This window comes from Alosa sapidissima, chromosome 10, assembly GCF_018492685.1.
Source record: "Alosa sapidissima isolate fAloSap1 chromosome 10, fAloSap1.pri, whole genome shotgun sequence".
NCBI lineage: Eukaryota > Metazoa > Chordata > Actinopteri > Clupeiformes > Clupeidae > Alosa > Alosa sapidissima.
Genome location: NC_055966.1, coordinates 33,277,450 through 33,288,813, shown reverse-complemented (window position 1 = coordinate 33,288,813; position 11,364 = coordinate 33,277,450).

Genomic DNA, 11,364 nt, shown 5'->3' with positions numbered 1-11,364 from the left:
CCATACTTTTAGCATGTCTTCAATTCTTCCTCCACTTCTCCGATTTGTATTTTGTCTGATTTGGTAGAATTTTTATTTATGTCTGCAATGTCTCCAAACTCCAGATGCAATTTTTGCGATACCCCGCCACCACACACAAACAGTGCAATACTATGTCACGTTAAAACATCCATACAACATGCAGTTCATGTCTTTGTTTATGGCAGTATACAATGTATAACGAATCTATAAATCCATCTTCCCAATCCATCAGTCTTTTGATCTGTAACTACAGCGTAGGATCAGTGTCGCGCCCCACCCCCTAACATCATCAGACCCACAGACAGAGGGAAATGAGATGCAACGAAAAAATGAGGGGGGACCCAAAGTGAAGGATAGCTGGAAATGGGGGTAGAGAGAAAGAATGGAGAAATAGAAAAGAAAGAAAGCGCAGTCTTAAAGTATACCCCCCTCTTTTATTTAATTTAGACGCCAGGCGAAAATCGATCCTGCCATTCGATACGCAATCCGAATCAAGGCGAATTAAGCGGGCGGAAATTAACTCTGAAAATATTTTTGATGGAGTGGCTTGTAGTCTCTCGGCCAAATGGACTGCAAAGTGGAACAAATGACAGGGGCCTAGTGGTGGAGACAGCGCCGCTCCATCTTCCATTAGGCCGTAATGGGATAGGTCCAGCCCCCTAGCTCGACTCGGCTGCATTAATCAAAACAGCCGCTATATGAAGATTTATGGTTCTCCCCGCGTCGCCGCTCCACTCCAGCGCCGCTCAAGCTGAAGCCAGTTCTTCGGTGTGTGTGTGTGTGTGTGTGTTTGTGAGTGAGAGAGAAAGAGTGAGACAGAGGGAAATAGAGAGCGCGAGTTCTCCCTCTCTCTCCCTCTCCCCCCTCTCCTTCTCACACAAATAAACACACACACACACACATACACACACACACACACACTACCCCGTGTGTATACACAAACAGACGCAGGTCTCGCTCTCGCACACTCGTGCCGTTGTAGTGGGAGACTGTGTAATCCTATCTTGTCAAATATTGGATGCGTGTCATATTCCCGTCTCTTTCTCTGTCGTTGACACATGTTTTAATCCAGGGCCCGGATCTACATAGCGTTTGCCGCTGCCTGTTTGAATCAACACCTGCAAGTCACGCTTTCCTTCTCTTTTGACTGTGAAGGCACATTTTCCCTTAAATCATACAATGATCATATTTATTTGGCCATCCTTTTTAAAGCTGCTTCTGCATTGAAATTCCTGCATAGTCACGTGGCAAACCTATGACATTGACAATTACGTAAGAATACGAATAAGACTATACACTATACAAATAATAGGCTACTATTACAAACTGGATACAAAATACATTTACTTTTTTATCAGCAGAAGCTACATATTCTCTGGATTTGATTCGTTGATAATTGATGATGTAACATGTATGAAGGTGTTGCTGTCTGTGACTAGAGCATTCTGGAAACTTCCCACGAACTTTGATGATAGAAACTGCACTTGCCCAAGAGTGGAGAGACAAACAGTTTGAGAGGCTGTCAGTGTGTGTGTGTGTGTGTGTGTGTGTGTGTGTGTGTGTGTGTTTGTGTGTGTGTGAGAGAGAGAGAGAGAGAGAGAGATGGGATGAGTGTGGAGGGGGAAGTTTCTGCAAGGGCCACCAGGGGAGTAGCATGATTCTTTTCAATTACACTCCTTTCTCCTCTCAGGTCCCAAACTTTTCACACTCCTCTGCTGCTCTCAACCCCTCCACCACCTCCACCTCCACCTCCACCTGTCTCTGACCCGAGTCTCATCTCAATATACGCTCCTCTTTCTCTCTGTGTGACACTCCTTCTCCCTCTCATCTTATTCTCCCTCTTTCATTTATCCCCCCCAGCTCCGCTCTTCCACTTAAACAGCCAAACACACATGGAGACATCTCTATATCCCTCCATCCATCTCTCCTTCCCTTCCCCCTCACCACCCCCCTTTCCTTTCTTTACTTTTCTTTCTTTTCCTGCACAGAGGGGAAGCTGGCTGCCAGTTTTAGTCTGCTAGAGGGTTTATTTAAATTAGAAACGCTTCAATCTCCTCACCCCCCTCCTTTTCTTCTCTCTCTCCCTCTCTCTCTCTCTCTCTCTCTCCTCTCTCTCTCCTTTTCTCTCCCACTACACCCCCTCGTCTCTCTCTCTCTCTGGTGATTCCTCCCTACTTTGAGAAGCCTCCTGAGTCCAGGCATCGCGGGGCAACTGTGTTTGTTGCTGGAAGGAAGGAAGAGGGAGGGGTGGAAAGAAAGAGAGAGAGAGAGAGAGAGAGAGAGAGAGAGAGCAGTGGTGGAGGAAATGAGAGAGTGGCTACAGATGAGGAGTGCTGGGAGTGCACAGGCAGCCACAGGGAGCCATCAGCCATAGGAGATGGGCCCCACCTGCCTCCCTCTCCTCCTCCACCTCCTCCTTCTCCTCCTCCAGCACCTCCCTCTCCTCCTCCTATCCTCCACTCCTCTCCCACCTCCTCTCCTTCTCTCTTCGCTTCCTCTACCTGCTCTCCCACCCTCTCATCACCTCCCCTCCTTCTCTCTTCTTCCACCTCCTCCATCTCTCCTCTCAAATCTCTCCTCTACTCTTTCTCCTCCATTCCTACCTCTCCTCCTCCACCTCCTCTCCTCCTCCACCTCCTCTCCTCCTCTCCTCCTCCTCTCCTCCTCCACCTCCTCTCCTCCTCCTCCCCCTCTCCTCCTCCACCTCCTCTCCTCCCCCTCTCCTCCTCCTCCCCCTCTCCTCCTCCACCTCCTCTCCTCCCCCTCTCCTCCTCCTCCCCCTCTCCTCCTCCACCTCCTCTCCTCCTCCATTCCTACCTCTCCTCCTCCACCTCCTCTTCTCCCCCTCTCCTCCTCCACCTCCTCTCCTCCCCCTCTCCTCCTCCTCCCCGTCTCCTCCTCCTCCCCCTCTCCTCCACCTCCTCTCCTCCTCCACCTCCTCTCCTCCCCCTCTCCTCCTCCACCTCCTCTCCTCCTCCTCCTCCTCCACCTCCTCTCCTCCTCCATTCCTACCTCTCCTCCTCCATCTCCTCTCCTCCTCCATCTCCTCTCCTCCTCTCCTCTCCTCCTCCACCTCCTCTCCTTTCCTCTTCCACCTCTATGTCTCCTTTCCTTTTCCACCTCCTCTCATCTCCTAATCTTCCTTCTTCTCCAGTTCATCTCCTAGCTCTGCTCCTCTACCTCTCCTCCTATTTCTCCCCTTTCTCCTCCCCCTCTCCTCTTCCTCTTCCACCGTCTCTCCACCTCCTCTCCTCCTTCTCTCTATATCTGTGTATTCATCAATCTGTTCATGGAATGTGCTTCCAAATATTTTGAGAAAAGATTTCCATACCGGTATTTTCTCTTGTGAAGAAATTTGAGCACTCAGTCTTAGTCAGTATTAATCTCTCTGGTTTCTTTTTTATAATTCCGGACACTTTGATATTCATGCTATTTTGTATCTATCCCTGTGTGTGTGCAGGTGTGTGTGTGTGTGTGCAGGTCTGTGTGTGTTTGTGTGTGTGTGTGTGTGTGTGTGTGTGTGATGTCAGATTTCAATTGCGTCTTACTGCTATTTACCTGCCCAAGGACTGCATATGGAAATTACTCGATAGCTAAATCCTGCACAAAACATATTTCCCTCAATTCATTTTGTACATGGTCACCATAAGAAGTCAATGTAATAAACATAAAAATAAACATAAGCTTTACTTGCTTTTGTTTAGACCTGTTTGTGGTTTGTTTTCTTTATTTGCTTGCTTACGTGTCTGTTTGTACTTGTCCAAGTCTAAGATTTAGCACTGAGGCTGTGGTGCTACAGCTTAGCTGTTGAAAGGGAATCCCTCTATCTCCTCTACTCTCTCTTCTCATAAACCCCTTTCACTCTCTTAGCCACACACACACACACACACACACACACACTCCTCTGTCAGTCATTCTCCAGCACGTGCCTGCATGGCTGGCATAGGTCGGTCAACCCCACTAATCACGGCTGTAAATAATGACCCTGTAGTTTTTCCTCTTGCTCATGCAATCCCCCCAACCCCCCTAATCCTCCACTCAGCCGAGCCCTCTGTGCCCCCCGATACCCCCCCACTTATACCCCCCCCCCACACACACACACACATACTCACTCACACACACACACACACACTCTCACACACCCTCCTCCTTACACACACACACACACACACCCCTCTCCCATTAACATGCAATTATTCCCGTGGCCCTACGCTGCCATGGCCGACATGGCATGGGGGGAGGTGGGGAGTGATGATGACGGAGCCTTTAATGACTGGCTGACACGGGCCACGCTCACACAGCACGACTTCATTACGCAAAGCCTCCTGGTCTGCACGGCCACCGCCGCACGGCGACAGCAGTGCCTTTCCGTTGTCACTGGCATGACAGGTGTGCGTGACTTAAAGTCTGAATTCTCACATTCTTGAAGGTGCTACTCCGTGGGATTGGGATTTCAGATTTTCTGGTTTGGTCTGCATGGAGTTTAGATATTTTGTTCTAATATTTATATTCATCCTAAGATACCTTGTGTAATATTGTAGTCTGTATAGGCCTAGTAAGTAAACATAAATATGAGGTTCAAAATGTTAAGCATACAACTACTCTATAATACAAATAGTATTAGTACAGTATTTCATTCTCACTTTTCTTGTCTCTCTCATTACTTAACAACAACCTCTAAGAGATTACAGATGGAAAAAAAGGTTTCCATATTATGCTTCATACATATGAGATCTTCACACTTACATGTCAGAAAATGCTAGACTCTTCAATATTTAACAGCAATTCTTTTGCCTACCCAGTATCCCCTCAGCTTTCCATACGTAGAGAGCACAAACGAGTTACAGTTAGTCATCCACACCTGCCAAAGTACTAAGTAACCTATCATAGGGATTTGGCAAGGCGGAGAGTGTCAAAGTGTTCTCACAATAGTAAATTGCACCTGCCAAGGTGCCTTATCTGCAATTTGTTTGAACAGTTTGTTTATTGGACAGGAAGTCCTTCCAACGCCGTGCCCTGGGTAACTTAAGAACACAACCATGGGAACTAGAATTGCAGAAACTATGCATTCTGTTATTTCAGTCTAGCAAGAATGCACACCATTCAGCCAAAAGAATAACTTGGGACAAAAGGCATGACCATGCACCTGAAATGTCCAAGGTCTGAGTCAAAACACACAGAGCAAATAAAAGTGTTCAGCATGCCAGGTTTTGTTTGAATTGTTTACTGCTAATTAACTGTAATTAATAATGTATCTGCTGTAGTGCATGGTCACGCATATTGCCTGCTTTTGGCATATAAAAAGGCCTAAAACTGCTGCCTTTCAGCATGTGACTGCTCATGCACAGTGCTGACACTTAATGATGCTGGAGCTTTGCAGTTGGGGCGAATGACTGTGAGCAGCCCTCCTCTGGCATTAGGCCACGCTTACAGAGGCCTAATAATGATGTGCGTTGCAATTAAGATGTATGAGCCGGTCGCTTTAATCACACCTCACTTTTAATGAAACAGTGACTCTAGTGGTCAAGAGTGTAGACATATAGATCCAATATAGACTTCATCTACCACTGGCTTTAAAGGCTGTAAAAAAGACCACCCCCAACGATAAGGAGTCGAAACAGAAGACTCTCAGTACTATTTTTATGACATGCCTATAACAATCACTGTTGAATGATAAACGCATAAACCATTGTACTAATTGTTTCATTGTTAAATGGCCTTATATTTCTTGGAGGCTGCTGTGGCTATTTAATTTTCCACTTCAAGAGGAGTAGGCGTTATAGTATGGCGGAATTCATTATTTCTGTTTGTGAAAGGGAAGAACGTTGTGGGCCTCAAAATAATTAAATAATATCTTTAAAGAATTATACATTGTCTAGAGCTGCCTAGACTTGATGGATGTCTGTTTATGATCCGTTCCGCTAAGAAATTCCTACAACACTTCTTTCCTGATAATATATCAATTTATCAGCCGAGATTTTATGTTAATTTCTTACCCTGCAACCCCCCCCTACCCAAAACAAAGCATCTTACTCCTAAACGATCTCGAACTAATTAAGCAAGTGTTAATTAAAAATTCCAGAGACTATGAACGCGGAGAATTGTTATGGAAACGTTGAAGTTAATCAAGCTTTCAAATTATTGATAACATCCTGAGAACAGTGATCGATAGAGAAGACATTAAGTGGCGAGATAAAGCGCACTCGTGTGTCTGTCTTTGTGAATGTGTATGTAGCCTATCAGTAGGCTATTTATTGGTGAAGAACTGTTTGCTTGGTAGCCTAACAGTGCTCTGTATAACCACTTATTATATTAGAAACGTCAAAGACTATTGCATAAAAACAAATACGTTATGTATGATGGCTATGATCATAATGCACTCCAAGCATGAATATGAGTGACATAATGTTTCATCTATTTGTGTGGTAGCTCGTAGGCCTAGACTTTGAACCATAGGCCTATTGTCCGCTCAATGTCAAATCTTTATAAAGAAAAGATAGGGTATACATGGACCTCTGGATGTTTTCAACATGAATATTTTGCCTGACTGTATACGGGTATTTTCGTCATGTTTACATTTTTCTGTGTGTTTACGTGTGTGTCAATTCCTGGATGTCGTGTAGGCTACTTACAAGACGCTTCATCATTCAGCCAGCGATAGGAGCAATTCACCCATAAAGTGGCGCTTTCGCCCATAAATAATATTCAAGTCGCTCTATTGTTAAGTGAAAAGTTGACTGCTGTTTGATTTTTTTTCTTTCTTTTTTCTTCTTCTTTTCCGCGGCGACCTCGGGTTAGGACTCATACATCACGCGATGACAGCTATAGAAAGGCCCTAAATTAGCAACTAAATCGAATATTGATCAGCTATGTGCGGCCCTCCGCGTCGCGCTCCTTGGCTCTTTTTTTAGAGAGAGAGAGAGAGAGAGAGAGGGAGGGAGAGGGAGAAAGAGGGAGAGGGAGAGAGCGGGGTGCTGGAGGAGATCTGTGTGAGGTGGGGGTAGCAGTGCAGGTTTGAGGGTCTCCCTCACACACGCTTTCACAGTCTCTCGTACTGTGATCAGCTCTGTAGCTTCTGTGGTCTCACTTCTAGTTGTACAAAAACAATACAAGACGCATCAGTTGTCATTAATTTTATTATCAAAATAATTTTACCAGTATCGGGGACTATACATTATACCAAGTATTAAACTAATACCAGTACCAGAATCTAGAATAAGGATACTGCCTTTTCTCTTATCCACACACATAGATAACCCCCGCCCTCAAACACAAAATGAAAAACTATATACGCACCCGTTCATCTATGTAGCTTAATGGGCTTGTGGTTATTAAGGACACAGTGACAAGTAACGTACCCTCCAATTAGCACCAATGTATGCTTTAAACATTTCACTCCCCCTCGCCTCCTGTCGGAGAGAGCAAACTTTCCATCATCCCGCCGTTTACCAAATCATCCATCCATTCATCCATCCATCTCAACCCATCCAAATGCCTCCATCCACCCTATCTCATTTGCTCTAGTGTGTTTCTGAGCTGAATGCAGCTCAAGCGTCGCAAGTTTATTGGTCACTGTTTGCTAATAATCTTACATCGACGTCTTCGCTGTTGTCTCCGCTAGTGGGAGGTCGACAAGCGGTGCTTGCACGCAGCTGGAGGGGTTTGATGAAACGATCAAGGCATTTCTCACGGGAAGCCGTCGTGTCCGGGGCACAGTGATCCAAAACCAAGGCCGTAGTGTAGGTGGTCAAGGTTACGCCGGGTCAGTCAGATTAGCTCTTTCACGATCCTTAACAAAGAGTTGGAGCGTCAGGGTTCCTCAGTCCAGATCAAAGTATCGAGTGCTGGTATCATGGTTGGACAAGCTGTGCATAGCACCGAGGAGCACCGCGGATTACAGCGCCTAATTGAAATGGATGTTCCTCAGGCCGTCCGCTAAATTAGGCCTCAGATATTTCTGATGCTCGTTAAGGAGATGTGGCCAATTTTATCCAATTTTCCTTCATTTCTACATGGCCTGGTTCAAGTTTAGACATTTTATTTTGTTTCACAATAGTCATTTAATGAATCTCTAATATTTTACACTGTTAAGACGTCCTCAACTCTAGTATCATTTCAGCACCAAGGACAGCGTCTATTGAGACTCATCGAAGCAATGGTAGAAATCCCACACACGGAACACAATCATGTCACAACAAATCCCTTGCATGAATGATATAGCCTAAGTGTCTTGATTCTGTAGTCGTATGGGTATAATATACATATTAATTCCAGTGATGTATCTGAATATTAGGAGAAGAGATTTAAGAAAAAACGCCTCACTTTTAACAAGAGTTTGTTAAAACTGCACGAAGAATTTTAAGCAGACAGCTCCGCCTGTCTCATCAGCCGCGTTCTTGGCAAACAATTTTAGAACTTCGCTCGAGGACAATTCCGGCAACCATCTGTTTATGCGTGCGGGGCAGGAAGCTGATTTCACAACTTTTCTAAGGAAAGGTGGTTGTCAGCCAATGAGCTTGTTTCTTTGAAATTGCCCCGTTCTGTTTACTTTCACGACCTTTCAAACTTCTCTTAAGACCGAACAGGAGGTAATGAAAGACATGTTTTCCTTTCCCCTTTTCCTTGGCACCGCATGTCTGCCTTTCCTGTTGGAATTTTACCACGAGCAAACACCATGGGTTCATCTCCGTTTGCAAATGTATTAGGAGTACTAGAAACCTGGTTTGAAGGTGCACAGTTGCAACCACGTAATGGTAAACATGAAGACTGCAAGCCTGAAGATAGGTTGATTGAGTTCATATTAAAACATAAAAACGCCTTAAGAGCAGGGGAAAAGCAAAAATATTCATTATCAAGCAACTATGTGTTCTAGACATTACAAAACGATATCACTATCACTATGATTCTAACTGTGACGAGGTACCTAGACACCAAAATACTCCTGAAGTTACTGCTTAGGGATATCAAACCATTTCCCACCAATGAATTCCAAACAGTATACCTTTGCAGTGCAATTTCCTCTAACCCCGGAGACCACTAAGTGCATCAATATATCTGCCAATTGGCCATTAACAGACCAGACTGTTTTTGGGATTGTACAAGACTTGGTTTGGTATTTCAAAAGTAATTCAGCTAATGCCGAATGCAGGATAGCAGTGTAAGTAAGTGCTGGTCTCCCCTCCGGCTATTGGGAATGCATTACATGGTATATAGCTTAAATACAGTAATTGAGTAAATGTACTCAAGTAATGTCCGCCACTGCCTCTTAAATGACCAAATTCAAAATTCTCTACATTAATCATCAGGACTGAGTCGGATTCACTAGTAATTGGGCTACCTCTGTGCAGATACTGTATTCTATTGAAGAACGTGTACAGTAATTGGAGAACCTCCTAAACACAGCAATATCTGCCATATTTTTTCTTCTGAACACCTTGTATTGATCTGCATGTTGTTATGTTTGCACATACTAATGTTTGAAATTTGACTATATCAGTTATTTAAAGCATACATTACACACATTTATTATCTTACCATTACCTGTAAATGCCTATGGAGCACACATATTACCCACTACCGGTTTAATCTTCACTTTGAGCAACCACGCATCATGAAGTGCCAAGCACGCTCTCACGTTGCTCTACTTCTAACCACAGACCTAACTTTGCTGAGGCTTCTCTCCAAGAGAACAAATACCATCATGGTGCAGCGAAGGTAGATAGGTTAGATACTGTCGGAGGCATTGTGTTGTGTTGAAAAAAGAAAAAAAAAAAAAGAAAGGCCAAACATAAATGCAGAAGAGGTGGAGATAACACAAAACAATCCAAAGAATGAAACAAAAGGATACAAGAACAACAGCTGTGCCCAAAACAAAAGGGAAGAGGATCACTACTCATCGACAGTAGAGTAGAGTTAAACATAAAGGAGCCTAGTAGCCCACACCTAGTGAAGGAGAAACGGAGGAAAAGAGGGATGCAGTGACTAGGGAGGAAAGAAAGGGAGAGGGAGAGAGAGAGAGAGAGAGAGAGAGAAGGAAGGAACGAATGAGGGATAATTGTGTTAGAAAGAGAAGAGGGACCAGAAGGAAGGAAATGATTAGAAGAAAAGAGACTGATATCCGATGGAGGAGAAGGAGAGCGATGGAGGGAGTAGGTGAGGAAGAGGAGGAGGAGATTGGGGGAGGAGAGTGGAGGGCCTGCTTACCGCTGGTGTTCAATACATCCTGACACTCTGCCTCAGTGTCAATAGCCAGGCTTGTGTGTGTCTGTGTGTGAATGTGTGTCTGTGTGTGTGTGTGTTTGTGTGTGTGTGTGTGTGTGTTTGTGTGTGTGTGTGTCTGTCCGTCTGTGTGTGTGTGTGTGTGTATGTGTGTGTGTGTGTGTGTGTGTGTGTGTGTGTCTGTGTATGTGTGTCTGTGTGTGTGTGTAAATTTTAGGGAAGGATCATTTATGCTTTATGCTTGCATTTGCATTTCATGTTTAACCTCTGTTGTAAAGTTCAAAGAGTCTACGATCAATGCTTTAAACTGATTAAAAATAACGGTGCTATATTTTGACCATGTGTATAAGATATACCCATGAAATATAACCAGATGCATGTAGATCGTGCATATACTGTAGATGCATATAGATATTTTTGCAATTCATCAGTATTGGGAATGCATATTGTGTGTGTGTGTGTGTATGTGAGAGAGAGAGAGATAGAGAGGGGTGGGCGGGGGTGTGTGTATGTGTGTGTGTGTGTGCGCGCGTGTGTGTGTACGTGTGTTTGGCCTTTTAGTTTAATTTCCAGACTAAATCTCCAGAAATAAATGCTGTTTTGTTTCCCCTTCAAAGGAAGGCAAAACATGCGATTCCCTTTCCTGAGTGAGCCAGCCACTATCAGGTAGGCTGATGGGATCATTAACACAGTCGATATGTAACCTTCAAAGAAACATTTTCAGAACAAAATAAATAAATAATAAATAAACTTTTCCTCTGTTTATTTACACCTTGTCTTTATTTTCTCCCTGTCGTGCCTTTTCAGGTCTATTTCTCTTCTTTCTTTCTCTCTCTGTCTTTTACACCTCCCTCCATCCTTTTACACCTCCCTCCATCTTCACCCTTCTCTTCTTTCGATATCCTTATCCTACTCAGCATTTCCTCTACTCAATTAATATTCCACTTAAATATGGGCCAGTTTAATCAATGGCATTTCAGCATAATATGATATAAATTGACAATAAGCAGCAGAGAGGTGTCTCTCATACGCTGATTTTACAGTATAGCACAGACATGACAGCCACCTCTCTTCTCTCTCTTTTCCACTCCTCACACTCGTTCATTCTTTCTCTTTTTCCTCTAT